The following is a 15461-nucleotide window of genomic DNA, read 5'->3' as shown; positions in this document are numbered from 1 at the left end:
TGATCTGGATGGGTAAACAGCTGAATGGATCCTGTGTGCCACCCAGTCCCTCTGGAACTCATTTCACTGGCAAACTGTCCATACTGAAGTAAGGATGGCGTTCAGCAACAAAGAAGTGGAGTCTGAAAAACTGAGCATTTCCACTGCATGTTATCAAAGCACTTCAGAATGGTGACCAGATACTTGTAAGAAAACAACTGGAAGTGTGTTTAAATACAGCAGAGATGCATTTTAGAGAGGATTCAATTTTCCCTTCAAAACATGGTGACCACAAAGAAAATTACTAAATAATTATAATGAGGTGCTGAAATGTAGTTCCATGGGCTGGTGCACATTACCTAACAGGCCTCCATGCAATGAACTCTGCAGCAGAATCTATCTGTAATATGTCCCAATGAAACAGATAGCAATTTGCAGAAATCAGAAACATAGAAACATAGAAACATAGAAAATAGGTGCAGGAGTAGGCCATTCGGCCCTTCTAGCCTGCACCGCCATTCAATGAGTTCATGGCTGAACATTCAACTTCAGTACCCCATTCCTGCTTTCTCGCCATACCCCTTGATCCCCCTAGCAGTAAGGACCTCATCTAACTCCTTTTTGAATATATTTAGTGAATTGGCCTCAACAACTTTCTGTGGCAGAGAATTCCACAGGTTCACCACTCTCTGGGTGAAGAAGTTCCTCCGCATCTCGGTCCTAAATGGCTTACCCCTTATCCTTAGACTGTGACCCCTGGTTCTGGACTTCCCCAACATTGGGAACATTCTTCCTGCATCTAACCTGTCTAACCCCGTCAGAATTTTAAATGTTTCTATGAGGTCCCCTCTCATTCTTCTGAACTCCAGTGAATACAAGCCCAGTTGATCCAGTCTTTCTTGATAGGTCAGTCCCGCCATCCCGGGAATCAGTCTGGTGAACCTTCGCTGCACTCCCTCAATAGCAAGAATGTCCTTCCTCAGGTTAGGAGACCAAAACTGTACACAATACTCCAGGTGTGGCCTCACCAATGCCCTGTACAACTGTAGCAACACCTCCCTGCCCCTGTACTCAAATCCCCTTGCTATGAAGGCCAACATGCCATTTGCTTTCTTAACCGCCTGCTGCACCTGCATGCCAACCTTCAATGACTGATGTACCATGACACCCAGGTCTCTTTGCACCTCCCCTTTTCCTAATCTGTCACCATTCAGATAATAGTCTGTCTCTCTGTTTTTACCACCAAAGTGGATAACCTCACATTTATCCACATTATACTTCATCTGCCATGCATTTGCCCACTCACCTAACCTATCCAAGTCGCTCTGCAGCCTCACAGCATCCTCCTCGCAGCTCACAGTGCCACCCAACTTAGTGTCATCCGCAAATTTGGAGATACTACATTTAATCCCCTCATCTAAATCATTAATGTACAGTGTAAACAGCTGGGGCCCCAGCACAGAACCTTGCGGTACCCCACTAGTCACTGCCTGCCATTCTGAAAAGTACCCATTTACTCCTACTCTTTGCTTCCTGTCTGACAACCAGTTCTCAATCCATGTCAGTACACTACCCCCAATCCCATGTGCTCTAACTTTGCACATCAAAGCAAACTGTACCATTCATACAAGGTGGATCAGTACCTTCTGAAGAACGGTTCACTAATTGGGGTTGCTTAGCATCTTTAACCTGCACCTTCCTACAGCCATACCAGCCCAGAACTTCACCAAGAGTGCCATCAGCAATGTCTAGTTGCAACACAGGCAAGAGAATTGCATGAAATACAAGAGAAAAAAAACACTGATGTGAATCTGATCTGCAAAATTCATAGGCCATACAGTATAAAATCATACAGCACAGAAGGAGGCCATTCGGCCCATCGTGCCTGTGCTGGCTCCATGGTAGAGCTATCAAACTAGTCCCATTCTCCTGCTCTTTCCCTATAGCTCTGCAAATATTTCCCTTTCAAGTATTTATCCAATTCCCTTTTGAATATTACTATTGAATTTGCTTCCACCACCCTTTCAGGCAGTGTATTCCAGATCATAACATACCAGCTGATCTTTAAATGAAAAAGTTCACAGAAAATATCTGTAAATCATGATTAATAGAATCTTGTTTTTTTTTTAAAAAAAGGAAAGCATTTATTCATGTAACCTTTTAAGACAGTTGCGATGTTGAAGCATCATAGCTGAGTCCCACTCCTATCCTGCTGCTAGCGAGTATGGAATTAGCTGAGTTAGATGCTTTTCAGCATACCAGCAGCTAACAACGACTATGAATTATATCAAGAACAAAGCATGTACACAGTTCTGTTGTGCATGCAAAGCCCTTTAGAAACAACCCAATAGGCCCACATCCATCTCTGGCATTACACAACCTAGTTAGACTGGTTGCTTCATTAGCAAATACCATCACTCAAAACTTGATCAAATATACGTTGTTGAGAGCTCGACATGTGTTCAATAATTGACATTTTTCTGATAACAAAACCTTCCATCTTCTTTATTCTACAATTAATTTAAATTCAAGCTGCAATACCACAGCTTGTTTATTTCTTCCTGTCCTATTTCTTCTGGCCTCTCATTTCTTCTACGTCTCCCACACCAATGTGCCAGTCTGCAGGTGAAAGGAGTGGATAGGCAAGCTGGACCAGACACTGCCAGTGCTCTCTTCTTTCCGAAAGGAAAGCACTTTGCTTTTCCCCAGCGACAACTTCTGACTGCCTTGAGGGGGGGGGGGTCAGAATTACATCTTGTCACCACTCCTATGTGAGCATGTACACCACCACCTAGGCACTGCAGTAACTGTATCTTAAAATAATGAATTGTAAGAGCGAGCACTAAGAATGTCTGCTTAATATGTCAGAATAACATTTTGTGATTTTTTTTTTAAACTATCAATGCCAGTACCAAGAATGTCAGTTATGTCAAGGAGCATGTAAGTGTTGTGGTTATAGTAATGGACTAGCAACCCAGGGGCCGATTTTGATCAAGGCCTCTGCCTGCCCAAGTGCCGTCCAAAATGCCACTGATGGCCACGGAGGTACCGGATGGTACTTTGGGCATGATATTCATCGCCGAGGTCCCTCGAAGGTCGGCGGGTGGCAAATGGACGATGTACATCACCAATCTGGGCGGCAGCAGGCGGGAGGTTCCATTCTCGGCGGCAGAGGCGCTTGCCACCTAAGTGCCACCAGGAATGGAGTCGGGTCCACGGAGGGTCGAACAGCTGGAAAGAAAAAACATCAGTAAAAAAATTATCGGAAGACCTTCAGGTGACTCCATCCAGGTAAATCGCCGTGGAAAAAAATATTTAAAATGTTCACTAATCTTTTTTTCAGGTTCTTCATACTTGCCGTCGGGGACAGACCTCCTCGTAGTGGTCCATCCCCGTTCTGGCGCCGACTCCAGCCAGTATCAATATGGAGCTCGGCGGGCGGGAGGTCAGTTGCGCCACTCGGCCGTCCGCTGACGTCAGCGAGCGGTTCCCGGCGGCTCTCCCCTCCCGCCCACTCCAGGTCACCTCGAAAGTGGCACTGGGCGGATCTGCAAGAGCAAAGTCAGCGGCAGCGGGCGGTGAGTTGATAAATTTTGGCCCCCCCATAGTTTGAGAGTGTAAATTCAACCATGGCAAGTTGTGAAATTGGATTCAATACATCTGGTAATTTGGCACCAGAAAACAATGACAATGAAAGCTGCCAGATTGTTATAAAAAATCCAAGTGTTTACTAATGTCTCTCAGGGAAAGGAACCAACTGTTGTGTATGCATGCCTGTTTACTGTGTGATGTCTGTAACACTGTTATGTCACATTGAATGTACCCTTATACTGTACACACCTTACCGGTACACCAGAGGGTGCTGCTGCTGGAGACCTAGGGGTTGCATGCACACGGCAGGTAACCCAGTATAAAAGGGAACTCACAGCTTATTGTCTGCACTCAGGAGCTGCAAATAAAGGACTACAGGTCTACACAGCTAAAGTATTATACCCTGCCTCGTGGAGTCATTACTAACAGTGCCTACATACACCATAACTGGTGACGGGAATACGAGGTCATGAACTACACGCTCAACATGTCTAACCTCAGCAACTTTCAGCAATTTACAGAGGGGGACGATTTGGATGCTTGTGTGGAAAGATTGGAACATTTCTTTATAGCCAACGACCTGGACGGCGACACACCGGCCACATTACCGAACAAACGCAGGGCCATCCTGCTGAGCAGTTGTGGGCCCACCATCTACGGTCTCGTCAGGGACTTACTAGCCCCGGAGAAGACAACCACCAAGAGCTATGAGCAACTTGTAACAATCATACAGGAACAACTAAAACCGAAAGAAAGCATCCTCACAGCCAGGCACCGGTTCTACACTTACTGGCGACCTGAGAGCCAAGAAATTGCCAAGTATGCTGCACACTTAAGAAGACTAGCTGCACCGTGTAATTTTGGCGACCAGCTTAATGAAGCACTAAGGGACATATTTGTCATCGGAATCGGCCACGAAGGCCTCCTACACAAATTGCTCTCAGCTGACATCACGGTCACTCTGCAGAAAGCAATTCAAGTGAGCCAGGCCTTCATGGTTTCGGCCAGCGACTCCAGGCAAATGCTGACCCAGCAAGCGCAGTGCACCGCATGGACACTTCTAAAGGCAGAAATGCTGCCCCAAGTCCCGCAACCCTGAGTCCGCCACAAGGGGCAAACCGGATGGCCCCATGCTGGCGCTCTGAAGGAAACCACAGGGCCCACCAGTGCCGCAACAAAGACTACGCATGCAAAGGCTGCAAAGAGAAAGGGCACCTTCAGAGAATGTGCAGAAAAGGCTGTACTCACTGTGTCTCTGATGAGTTGGCTGATCACCGGGACTCCGACACAGATGAAGATGAAGCTGCTCAAACCCTGGAAGAAGAGTATGGAATCTTTACCTGCTCCACCAGAAGTTCTCCGTGGATGATGGAAGTGGACATCGATGGGATCCCAGTCTCCATGGAGATCGACACAGGGGCGACCCAGTCTGTGATGAGCCAAATGACCTTTGAAAAAATTTGGATGAATCCTGCCACTCGACCAAAACTGTCTCCTGTCCAGGCAAAGCTGCTCACCTATACCAAAGGGTAAATCCAAATCGTTGGCAGTGTAGACGTCCAGGTCTCCCAGGGCACCGTGTTGAACAAAACTCCCCCTGTGGATTGTAACCGGCGATGGTCCCACGCTGCTGAGCAGGAATTGGATGAACCGGGTCCACATCAGGCAAAGTGGCCCTGTGGAAGAAAAGACCACCACAGCCCTCCTGCAGGAAAGCTAGGAAATGGCTGCAGCACCAGCAGCACAAGGAAAAACACTTGTAATCAAAATGACCGCCACCATGCCACCAGTGAGCATGGAGGAGCATCACATGACACCGAGCCGCCAATCGGATTTGAAGGCTCCCTTAAAGGAGACCGGTAACCAAAGAAATTTAAAGGGGAAGTTTCAACTATTTGAGTACACGGACTTTAAAGCTAAAGATGCGATTAAAGGGTGCAAGTATGAAAATGTATGCAATGTAACATGTGATGCTGGTTTAACTAATGTGACTAATGATATGAATGCAGGTGTCAGTAAGGTTAAGAACAAGTTTATTATGCTTAACAGTAATGATAGAGATTGTGAAATGCCTAATGTAACCATGTCTGTTGAAACCAAGACTCCCAAAAGAGATGCAAATGCTAGAATATATGATGAAGGCTCGACTATGTGTGATCAGAGCCAAGGTGTCATGTATACCGGTAAGACACTGCCAAAGGACATTGGGTCCTGCAGGGACCATGCTGATGCCAATGGAGTCTGAGACCCCCAGGTCCAGCAGGCTACCTGACCATGTAGCCTGGACCTTTGGAATGAATGTGATGCCCCTTACAGGACACCCACTACAGGGACAGTGGTCAATGGGCACCCCAGCCACCACCAATGGCAACCTGAACCAGACCAACCCTACAGCCCCTGGCCACCAGGGCCAACATCAGGAGCATGAGGCCAATACCCTCCAGCTTCCCTGGCAAACCCTGGGATGACCTGACCCTCATCCCAATTGGTGGACAAGGAGCCCAACCAGTCTTGTAGCCCTGTCCACCACCCCACAACTACCCACATCACAGTGTATGCACACCACCCACTGCTGCCGTGGCCACCTCCCCGAGGGATTCCACAACAATGACACCCACTTGGTTCGTGTGTGAGGGAGGGGAAATGTATGAGGCCAGCCTCAAGCACAGGGGTCACACTTGGCAACCACACAACCCTCACGGCAACCACACAACCCTCACCACAACCTCTCATAGCCCACCACTGATCACCTCCCCTGGTCATGACAATAAGGATATGAAAAATGCTCAGGGGGGAGTATTGTTGTGTATGCATGCCTGTTTACTGTGTGATGTCTGTAACACTGTTATGCCACATTGAATGTACCCTTATACTGTACACACCTTACCGGTACACCAGAGGGTGCTGCTGCTGGAGACCTAGGAATTGCCAGTATAAAAGGGAACTCACAGCTTGTTGTCTGCACTCAGGAGCTGCAAATAAAGGACTACAGGTCTACACAGTTTAAGTATCATACCCTGCCTCATGGAGTCATTACTAACGGTGCCTACATACACCATACCAACCACCTGTACTCAGTCTGGTTTGCATGTGATTCCAGTCCCACACTATATGGTTGACTTTTGCTGTCCTCAGGGTAACTAGGGATGGGAAATAAATGCTACCTGTCGGGAACTGCCCACATCCCAATATTTAAAATAAAACTGAAGCGGTTAACAAAATTGTTCTGAGATTTTGCAAGTACAGGTATAGCCCAAGAAAATACTTTCATTTCAGGCACATTACCTAAAATATTGCAGCACGTATTTTATACTGTGTTACTTTTTATACTATATTACTTTTTAAGTTGGTTACTGGGGCCATTAAAGTTTTACAAGCATCATATGGAGCAGCAACATTTTATGTACTGCATTAGAAATCAGTAAAGAATGTAATGATCAGTGAACACATCATTTAATATGTTGGAAACAGATGTTCACTTTAACATCTTCAAGTTTTCTATATTGACATACAGCATAGTCAAATCATGTTTTGTACAATAGGACATAAACATTATTTAAAATTTACACATCAATTTAATAGACTGTACGCAGAACATACCAGGTCAGAAATAGCAATGAACCAGTAATAATAAACAGTGCTTATAACAGGAATTTATGCCATATTTCTATAAACGGATTTGACTACATTTTCAAAGATACTTTCTAACTACCTACATAGTACTCAGTTACTGAAAACACATTTATCACACCTGTTTTAATCCACTTTCCAGACAATTTACATGTTCCTCATTTGACATCTGGCTAGACTCTTACTTTCTAAATCATATTACATTTACAACCTAACACATGATTTTTTTTAAAAATCTGAATTTCAATTCAATTAGCAGAACCTTTTTAAAAAAAAATCTAGATATAATAAACTATTAGTATTCCCATACATCATCTAATTACCAATTTTATTACATTGCTATTTTCTTAAAACGGTATAAATACATAAGCACATGGACAACCCACCAACCCATTCAATTCAATAAAATTTAAGATTACAGTATGTTACATTAAAATTATACATTATATAGAAGTGATTTATAAAATCTACCTTATCACATGAAATTAAGTCTGATTTAATAAAGGAAGAGAAAAACAAATTGAATACAGACAATATTTATGGTGGAATTTGCTCGATGGATTTGTTTGGGATGGGAAACCTGTACAGCATATAACAGGAAAGTGTATTACATGTGCTCAATATTATTGTACCAAATAAATCAAAAAGTTGCTGTAAGTTATTTAAATTGTGCGACTCTACTTTACCATAGATGCCTACTTTAAAGTAAGATTTGTCTCTGCTTTAATTTTATCAATATCCAATCTACTAGTTGTATAATGAAATGTTAATTTTCTACTTAAATGCATTGTTTTGATGGCATGCTTGAGTTAGTTTTGAATTCTGATTTGTTTCTGGAATGCTTTTCTGTCTACTAATCTTTAAACAGGCTAAATATCACCTTCCAAGATTCAGAACCTGCCTAAACTGTCCCTATTATTAAACTAAAACATCATGGATCTGATTCCCTTCTTTGCTCAGGTGCAATCATTGTTTGGATACGTATAATAAAATCTCAGTGCACTATAATTTCTGTGCAGTTGGAGTATTATGTGCACCCCATTATAGAAAGGATATTAGTTATCTGGTAACCCCATTAAAGAAATTATATTAAAGCCGCGGATTCACTCGAATGAGATTACACAGTGGTTATGAAGAAAGGCTTGAAAGTTTGGGGCTTTTCTAACTGGAACAGAGAATGTTAGGAAAGATTTAATAGAGGTTTACAAAATTATTAAAGGTTTTGAGAAGGTAAACAGGGAAAGTAAACAGTGAAAGATTGTTTCCGCTGGATGGTAATTGATAACAAGATTTAGAATAGTTGTTCAAAGAATAAAGGGGGAGTTAGAGGAAATGTTCTCACACAGAGGGTGATTAGAACATGGAATGTTTTATCATGAGTTTGCCACTGAGGCAGAGACTGTATCATTAAAAAGGGAATTGGATATGTATTTGAGAAGGAAGAATGTAAAAAGACACAAGGCATAGCTGAAGATTTCAGGTAGCACAGGCAGTATGGGTAAAATGGCTCCCATCTGTGCTGTAATTTCTATGATTTCTATGATTCTATATTCACTCAATGATTTGGATAATGTGTTTAATTTTCAAGGAGCCTTTGTCCGTTTACAAACAGCTTGCACACACTCTACAGGTTAATCAAAATGGTAGGTTGTTGGAGCAGTTGAAAACCAGATATACCCTGTTGACCTTGTAGTCAATGTCTGTAAAGCTTCCATGCCTCAGCACAGCAGAATGGGTGAATTAGCTGAACAAACGGAGAGAGAGAGGCAGTAATGAGCAGAAGAAAAAAAGGAGGGAGGTTCACAGTATTGATTTAACAAAACAATTGCAGCTGTGAGGAGGGTTGATATTTTAGAAAGATCATCAAATGAGACCATTTGGGTTGAACTGAAGGACAAAAAAGGGGCAATCACACTGCTGAGAGTGTATTATAAACTCCCAAACAGTCAGAGGGAGATAGAAGAGCAAATATGTAGCCACATTTCTGAGAAGTGCAAAAGCTATAGGGCAATAATAGTAGGGGGTTTCAACTACCCTAATATTAACTGGGATAGAATTAGTATGAAAAGTATAGAGAGTGCAGAATTCCTAAAATGCATTCAGGAGAACTTTTTTTTAAGCCAGTATGTAGCAAGCCAAACAAGGGAGGGAGCCGTTCTGGATTTAGTTTTAGGGGATGAAGCTGGGTAGGTGGACAGGATATCAGTGGGAGAGCATTTTGGTGATAGTGATCATAATTCAGTTAGATTTAGGGTTGTTATGGAAAAGGACAAAGATAGACCAGGAATAAAAGTTCTCAATTGGGGAGAAGCCAATTTTACTAAGCTGAGATGTGATTTAGTCAAAGTGGTCTGAAAACAGCTTCTTGAAGGTAAATCAGTTCAAGGAGGAGATCCTGAGGGTTCAGAGCAATTATGTTCCCTTGAAGAAAAAGGTTGGGACGAACAAATGTAGAGCCCCTTGGATGTCAAGGGGCAACAGGATAGGATAAAGAAAAAAAGGGAGGCTTAGGACAGGACTCAATACTGCAGAAACCCAAGAGGAGTACAGAAAGGGCAAGGATGGAATTAAAATGGAAATCAGGAAGCAAAGAAAGAGCATGAAAAAATGTTAGCAAGTAAAATCAAGGAACCCAAAGATGTTTTATAAATACATTAAGAGCAAGAGGATAACTAAAGAAAGAGTAGGGCCTATTAAGAACATAAGAAAAAGGAGTAGGATATTTGGCCCCTCGAACCTGCTCTGCCATTCAATAAGATCATGGCTAATCTGATCATGGACTCAGGTCCACTTCACTGCCCGCTTCCCATAACCCTTTACTCCTTTATTGCTCAAAAATCTGTCTATCTCTGTCTTAAATATATACAATGACCCTGCCGCCACAGCTCTCTGGGGTAGAGAATTCCACAGATTTATAACCCTCAGAGAAAATATTCCTCACCATCTAAGTTTTAAATCGGCGACCCCTTATTCTAAAACTATGCCCCCTAGTTCTAAATTCCTCCATTAGTGGAAACATCCTCTCTGCATCTACCTTGTCGAACCCCTTCATTATCTTATATGTCTCAATAAGATCACCTTGCATTCTTCTGAACTCCAAGGCCCAACCTGCTCAGCCTTTCTGCATAATTCAACCTCTTCATCTCAGGAATCAACCTCATGAACCTTCTCCGAACTGCTTCCAATGCAAGTATATCCCTCCTTAAATAAGGAGATCAAAACTGTATGCAGTACTCGAGGTGTGGCCTCACCAATACCCTGTACAGTTGTAGCAGGACTTCTCTGCTTTTATACTCCATCCCCCTTGCAATATAGGCCAACATTCCATTTGCCTTCCTGATTAATTACTGAACCTGCATACTAACTTTTTGTGTTTCATGCACAAGGACCCCCAGGTCCCTCTGTACTGCAGCATTTTGTAATTTTTCTCCACATAAATAATAATTTGCTTTTTTATTGTTTCTGCCAAAATGGATAACCTCACTTTCCCACATTATACTCCATCTGCCAAATGTTTGCCCACTCACTTAGCCTGTCTATATCCTTTTGCAGAATTTTTGTGTCCTCCTCATAACTTGCTTTCCCACCCATCTTTGTATCATCAGCAAACTTAGCTATATTACACTCAGTCCCTTCATCCAAATGATTAGTATACAGAAATCATGAATTAGAGACCATAAAGTTAACCTGTGTGTGGAGGTGGAAAATGTAGGTATGATTCTTAATGAATACTTTGCATCCGTTTTCACAAAAGAGAGGGGCAATGCAGACATTGCAATCAGGAAGGAGGAGTGTGAAATATTAAATTAAATAAACATAGTGGGAGAGGAAGTATTAAGGGGTTTAACATCTTTGAAAGTGGATAAATCCCAAGGTCCAGATGAAATGTATCCCAGGCTGTTAAGAGAAGCAAGAGAGGAAATAACAGCGGCTCTTACCATCATTTTCCAATCCTATCTGGCTACAAGTGTGATGCCGGAGGACTGGAGGACTGCTAATGTTGTACCTTTGTTTAAAAAGGGAGAAAGGGATAGATCAAGTAATTGCAGGCCAGGCAGCCTAGCCTCAGTGGTGAGACAATTATTGGAAAAAATTCTGAGGGACAGGATAATCTTCATTTAGAAAGACATAGCATGGATTTGTTATGGGGAGATCATGTCTGACTAACTTGATTGAATTTTTTGAGAAGGTAACAAGGAGGGTCGACGACGGTAGTTCATTTGATGTAGTGTATATGGATTTTAGCAAGGCTTTTTATAAGGTCCCACGTGGCAGTCTGCTCATGAAAGTAAAAGCCCATTAGATCCAAGGCAAAGTGGCAAGTTGGATCCAAAATTGGCTCAGAGGCAGGAAACAAAGGGTAATGGTCGATGGGTGCTTTTGTGACTGGAAGGTTGCTTCCAATGGGGTTCCACAGAAATCAGTACTAGGTCTATTGCTTTTTGTGGTATCTCTCAATGATTTAGACTTGAATATAGCGGGTATGATTAAGAAGCTTGCAGATTATACAGAAATTGGCCGTGTGGTTGACAATAAAGAAGCTGTCAACTGTAGGAAGATATCAATAAACTGATCAGGTGGACAGAACAGTGGCAAGTGGAATCCAATCTGGAGAATTGTGAGGTAATGGATTTTGGGAGAGCTAATGAGGCATGGGAATATACAATAAATGGTAGCATACTGAGAAGTGTAGAGGAACAGAGGGACTTTGGAGTGCATGTTCACGGATTCCTGAAGGTAGCAGGCCAGGTAGATAAGGTGGTTAATGTTGTTCATGGAGAAAGAGTCAGACTGAACACTGTGAGCTCAAAGTAAAGTGTGACCGTAGTCTTTTATTGCAGGTCTCCAGAGTGCAAGTCCACATATATAACAACACTCCCCCCCCAAAGTCAATAGTGTAACTATTTAAAATGTGAGTTTATCTGGGGCCCTCTTTGCCCTGGTTGATCATCTCGGTGGGAAAGCTGATGTTGAATCATTTGTTGGGCCCTCAGCTGGCCTTGCTGGGCTCCCTGGTGTGTTGGGCCCTGCAGGCCTGCTGTGAATGATGGGTTCTGCTTTGTGGTCAACCATGGTGTCGGTTGCCACTGGTGTGTATGTTGGGGGATCAAAAAAAGGTAGGGTCCAAGGTAGGTTGCTCAGGATAGTCCGTGAATCTGAGTTTGATTTGGTCCAAGTGTTTCCGGTGAATGAGTCCATTTGAAAGTTTGACCCGAAACATCCTGCTCCCCTCTTTGGCCACGACAGTGCCAGGAAGCCACTCGGGACCTTGTCCATAATTTAATACAAATACAGGATCATTGATTTCAATCTCGCGTGACACATTTGCGCTATCATGATATGCACTTTGTTGAAGCTGCCTGCTCTACCTGTTCATGTAGATCAGGGTGAACTAACGATAGCCTTGTCTTAAGTGCTCTTTTCATGAGCAGTCCAGCAGGTGGGATCCCAGTGAGTGAGTGGAGTCTCGTGCAGTAGCTAAGCAGGACTCGGGATAGCCGAGTCTGCAGAGAGCCTTCAGTTACGCTCTTCAAGCCTTGCTTGATGGTTTGCACTGCTCTCTCTGCCTGACTATTGGACATTGGACGGGGCAGATGTGACATGTTTGATCCCGTTACGGGTCATGAATTCTTTGAACTCAGCACTGGTAAAACATGGCCCGTTGTCGCTCACCACAACGTCGGGTATGCCGTGAGTGGCAAACATGGCCCGCAGACTTTCAATGGTGGCAGCGGACGTGTTAGCCGATATTATCTCACATTCAATCCACTTGGAGTCCGCGTCTACAACATCGGGTAAGCCGTGAGTGGCAAACAAGGACCACAGACTTTCAATGGTGGCAGCGGACGTGTTAGCCGACATTATCTCACATTCAATCCACTTGGAGTACGCGTCTACAACCACAAGGAACATTTTACCCAAGAACGGGCCTGCATAGTCGACGTGCACCCTAGACCACGGTTTGGAGGGCCAAGACCATAAACTTAGCGCCGCCTCCCTGGGTACATTGCTTAACTGCTAGCATGTATTACATCTGTGAATGCAGGACTCTAAGTCCGCATCGATACCGGGCCAACACACGTGGGATCTTGCTATCGCTTTCATCATTACAATGCCTGGGTGGGTACTGTTGAGGTCATTGATGAAGGTGTCTCTACCCTTCTTGGGGACCACTACTCGATTGCCCCACAGAAGGCACTCTGCCTGTATAGACATTTCATCTCTGTGCCGCTGGAACGGCCTTATCTCTTCCTGCATTTCCACTGGGACACTAGACCAGCTCCCATGAAGCACACAGCTTTTGACTAGTGATAATAAGGGGTCCTGGCTTGCCCAAATTTTGATCTGCCGGGCAGTGACGGGTGATTGCTCATTCTCAAATGTTTCCATAACCATAGCTAGATCTGCAGGCTGCGCCATTTCCATCCCCATGGTGGGCAATGGCAGCCTACTGAGAGCATCGGTGCAGTTTTCTGTGCCTGGCCTGTGGCGGATGATGTAGTTGTATGCGGACAACGTGAGCGCCCATCTCTGGACGTGGGCCGATGCGTTGGTATTTATTCTTTACTCTTGGAAAACAGGATATAAGTGGCTTATTGTCAGTATCCAAATCGAATGTTTAGCCCAAACAGGTATTGATGCATTTTTTTTACCCCATAGACACACGCTAACGCTTCTTTTTCAATCATGCTGTAGGCTCTCTCGGCCTTAGACAGACTCCTGGATGCATAAGCAACCGGTTGCAGTTTCCCGAAATCATTAGCTTGTTGCAATACACACCCGACGCCATATGACGACGCATCACATGCTCGTACAAAACACTTTCATGGATAATACAACACAAGCAATTTGTTTGAGCATAACAATTTTCTCACTTTTACAAAGGCATTTTCTTGGCTTTTGCCCCAAACCCATTCGCCCCCTTTTTGTAGTAAGACATGCAGTGGTTCTAGCAGTGTGCTGAGAACCGGTAAGAAATGACCAAAGTAGTTCAAGAGTCCCAGAAACGACCACAGCTCTGTCACGTTCTGTGGCCTCGATTGCCTCTGTCTTCGCGTTGGTGGGCCTGATGCCGTCCGCCGCAATCCTCCTTCCCAAGAACTCCACTTCAGGCGCCAGGAAAATACACTTCGAGCGTTTTAACCTGAACCCCACGCGGTTGAGTCGACTAAGAACCTCCTCCAGGTTCTGCAGATGCTCAACTGTGTTCCGACCTGTGACCAAGATGTCGTCCTGGAAGACCACTGTGTGCGGGACCGACTTCAGTAAACTTTCCATGTTTCTCTGGAATATCGCCGCCGCCGATCGGATTCCAAATGGGCATCTGTTATAAACAAAAAGACCTTTGTGCGTGTTGATGCAGGTGAAGGCCTTCGATGATTCCTCCAGTTCCTGCGTCATGTAGGCTGAAGTCAGATCCAGCTTCGTGAACGTCATTCCTCCTGTCAGCGTTGCAAAGAGGTCGTCGGCTTTTGGTAATGGATATTGGAAACATGGAAAGTTTACTGAAGTCGGTCCCGCACATCGTGGTCTTCCAGGATGACATCTTGGTCACAGGTCAGAACACAGTCGAGCACCTGCAGAATCTGGAGGAGGTTCTTAGTCGACTCAACCGCGTGGGGCTCAGGTTAAAATGCTCGAAGTGCATTTTCCTGGTGCCTGAAGTGGAGTTCCTGGGAAGAAGGATTGCGGCGGACGACTTCAGGTCCACCAACGCTAAGACCGAGGCCACAGAACGTGACGGAGCTGCGGTCATTTCTGGGACTCTTGAACTACTTTGGTAACTTCTTACTGGGTCTCAGCACACTGTTAGAACCACTACATGTCTTACTACGAAAAGGGGGCGAATGGGTTTGGGGCAAAAGCCAAGAAAATACCTTTGTAAAAGCGAGAAAATTGTTATGCTCAAACAAATTGCTTGTGTTGTATTATCCATGAAAGTGTTTTGTACGAGCATGTGATGCGTCGTCATATGGCGTCGGGTGTGTATTGCAACAAGTGAATGATTTCGGGAAACTGCAACCGGTTGCTTATGCATCCAGGAGTCTGTCTAAGGCTGAGAGAGCCTACAGCATGATTGAAAAAGAAGCGTTAGCGTGTGTCTATGGGGTAAAGAAAATGCATCAATACCTGTTTGGGATAAAATTCGATTTGGAAACTGACAATAAGCCACTTATATCCCTGTTTTCCGAGAGTAAAGGAATAAATACCAACGCATCGGCCCGCATCCAGAGATGGGCGCTCACGTTGTCCGCATATAA

At 44.2% G+C, this 15461-nt stretch overlaps 1 protein-coding gene across 4 annotated transcripts in view; it reads right to left on the bottom strand.

Moving 5' to 3' along the window:
* rai2 (retinoic acid induced 2) overlaps positions 1–15461 on the bottom strand; it is a 100287-nt gene that overhangs the window by 64097 nt on the left and 20729 nt on the right. Inside the window, exon 3 of one of the 4 annotated variants that reach the window (XR_011595875.1) lies at positions 2741–3210. The exons of 2 other annotated variants lie outside the window; for them this stretch is intronic. The gene's annotated coding sequence lies outside the window, so the exon portion shown is untranslated. Of the gene's footprint in view, positions 1–2740; positions 3211–7788; positions 8945–15461 lie in introns of those variants that run through there. One more of the 4 variants, XR_011595876.1, reaches the window with a different exon arrangement.

This window comes from Pristiophorus japonicus, chromosome 11 (assembly GCF_044704955.1).
Source record: "Pristiophorus japonicus isolate sPriJap1 chromosome 11, sPriJap1.hap1, whole genome shotgun sequence".
Classification (NCBI taxonomy): domain Eukaryota; kingdom Metazoa; phylum Chordata; class Chondrichthyes; family Pristiophoridae; genus Pristiophorus; species Pristiophorus japonicus.
Note: the sequence above shows the minus strand (reverse complement) of the source record. Positions and strands in the feature narration are given on the sequence as shown.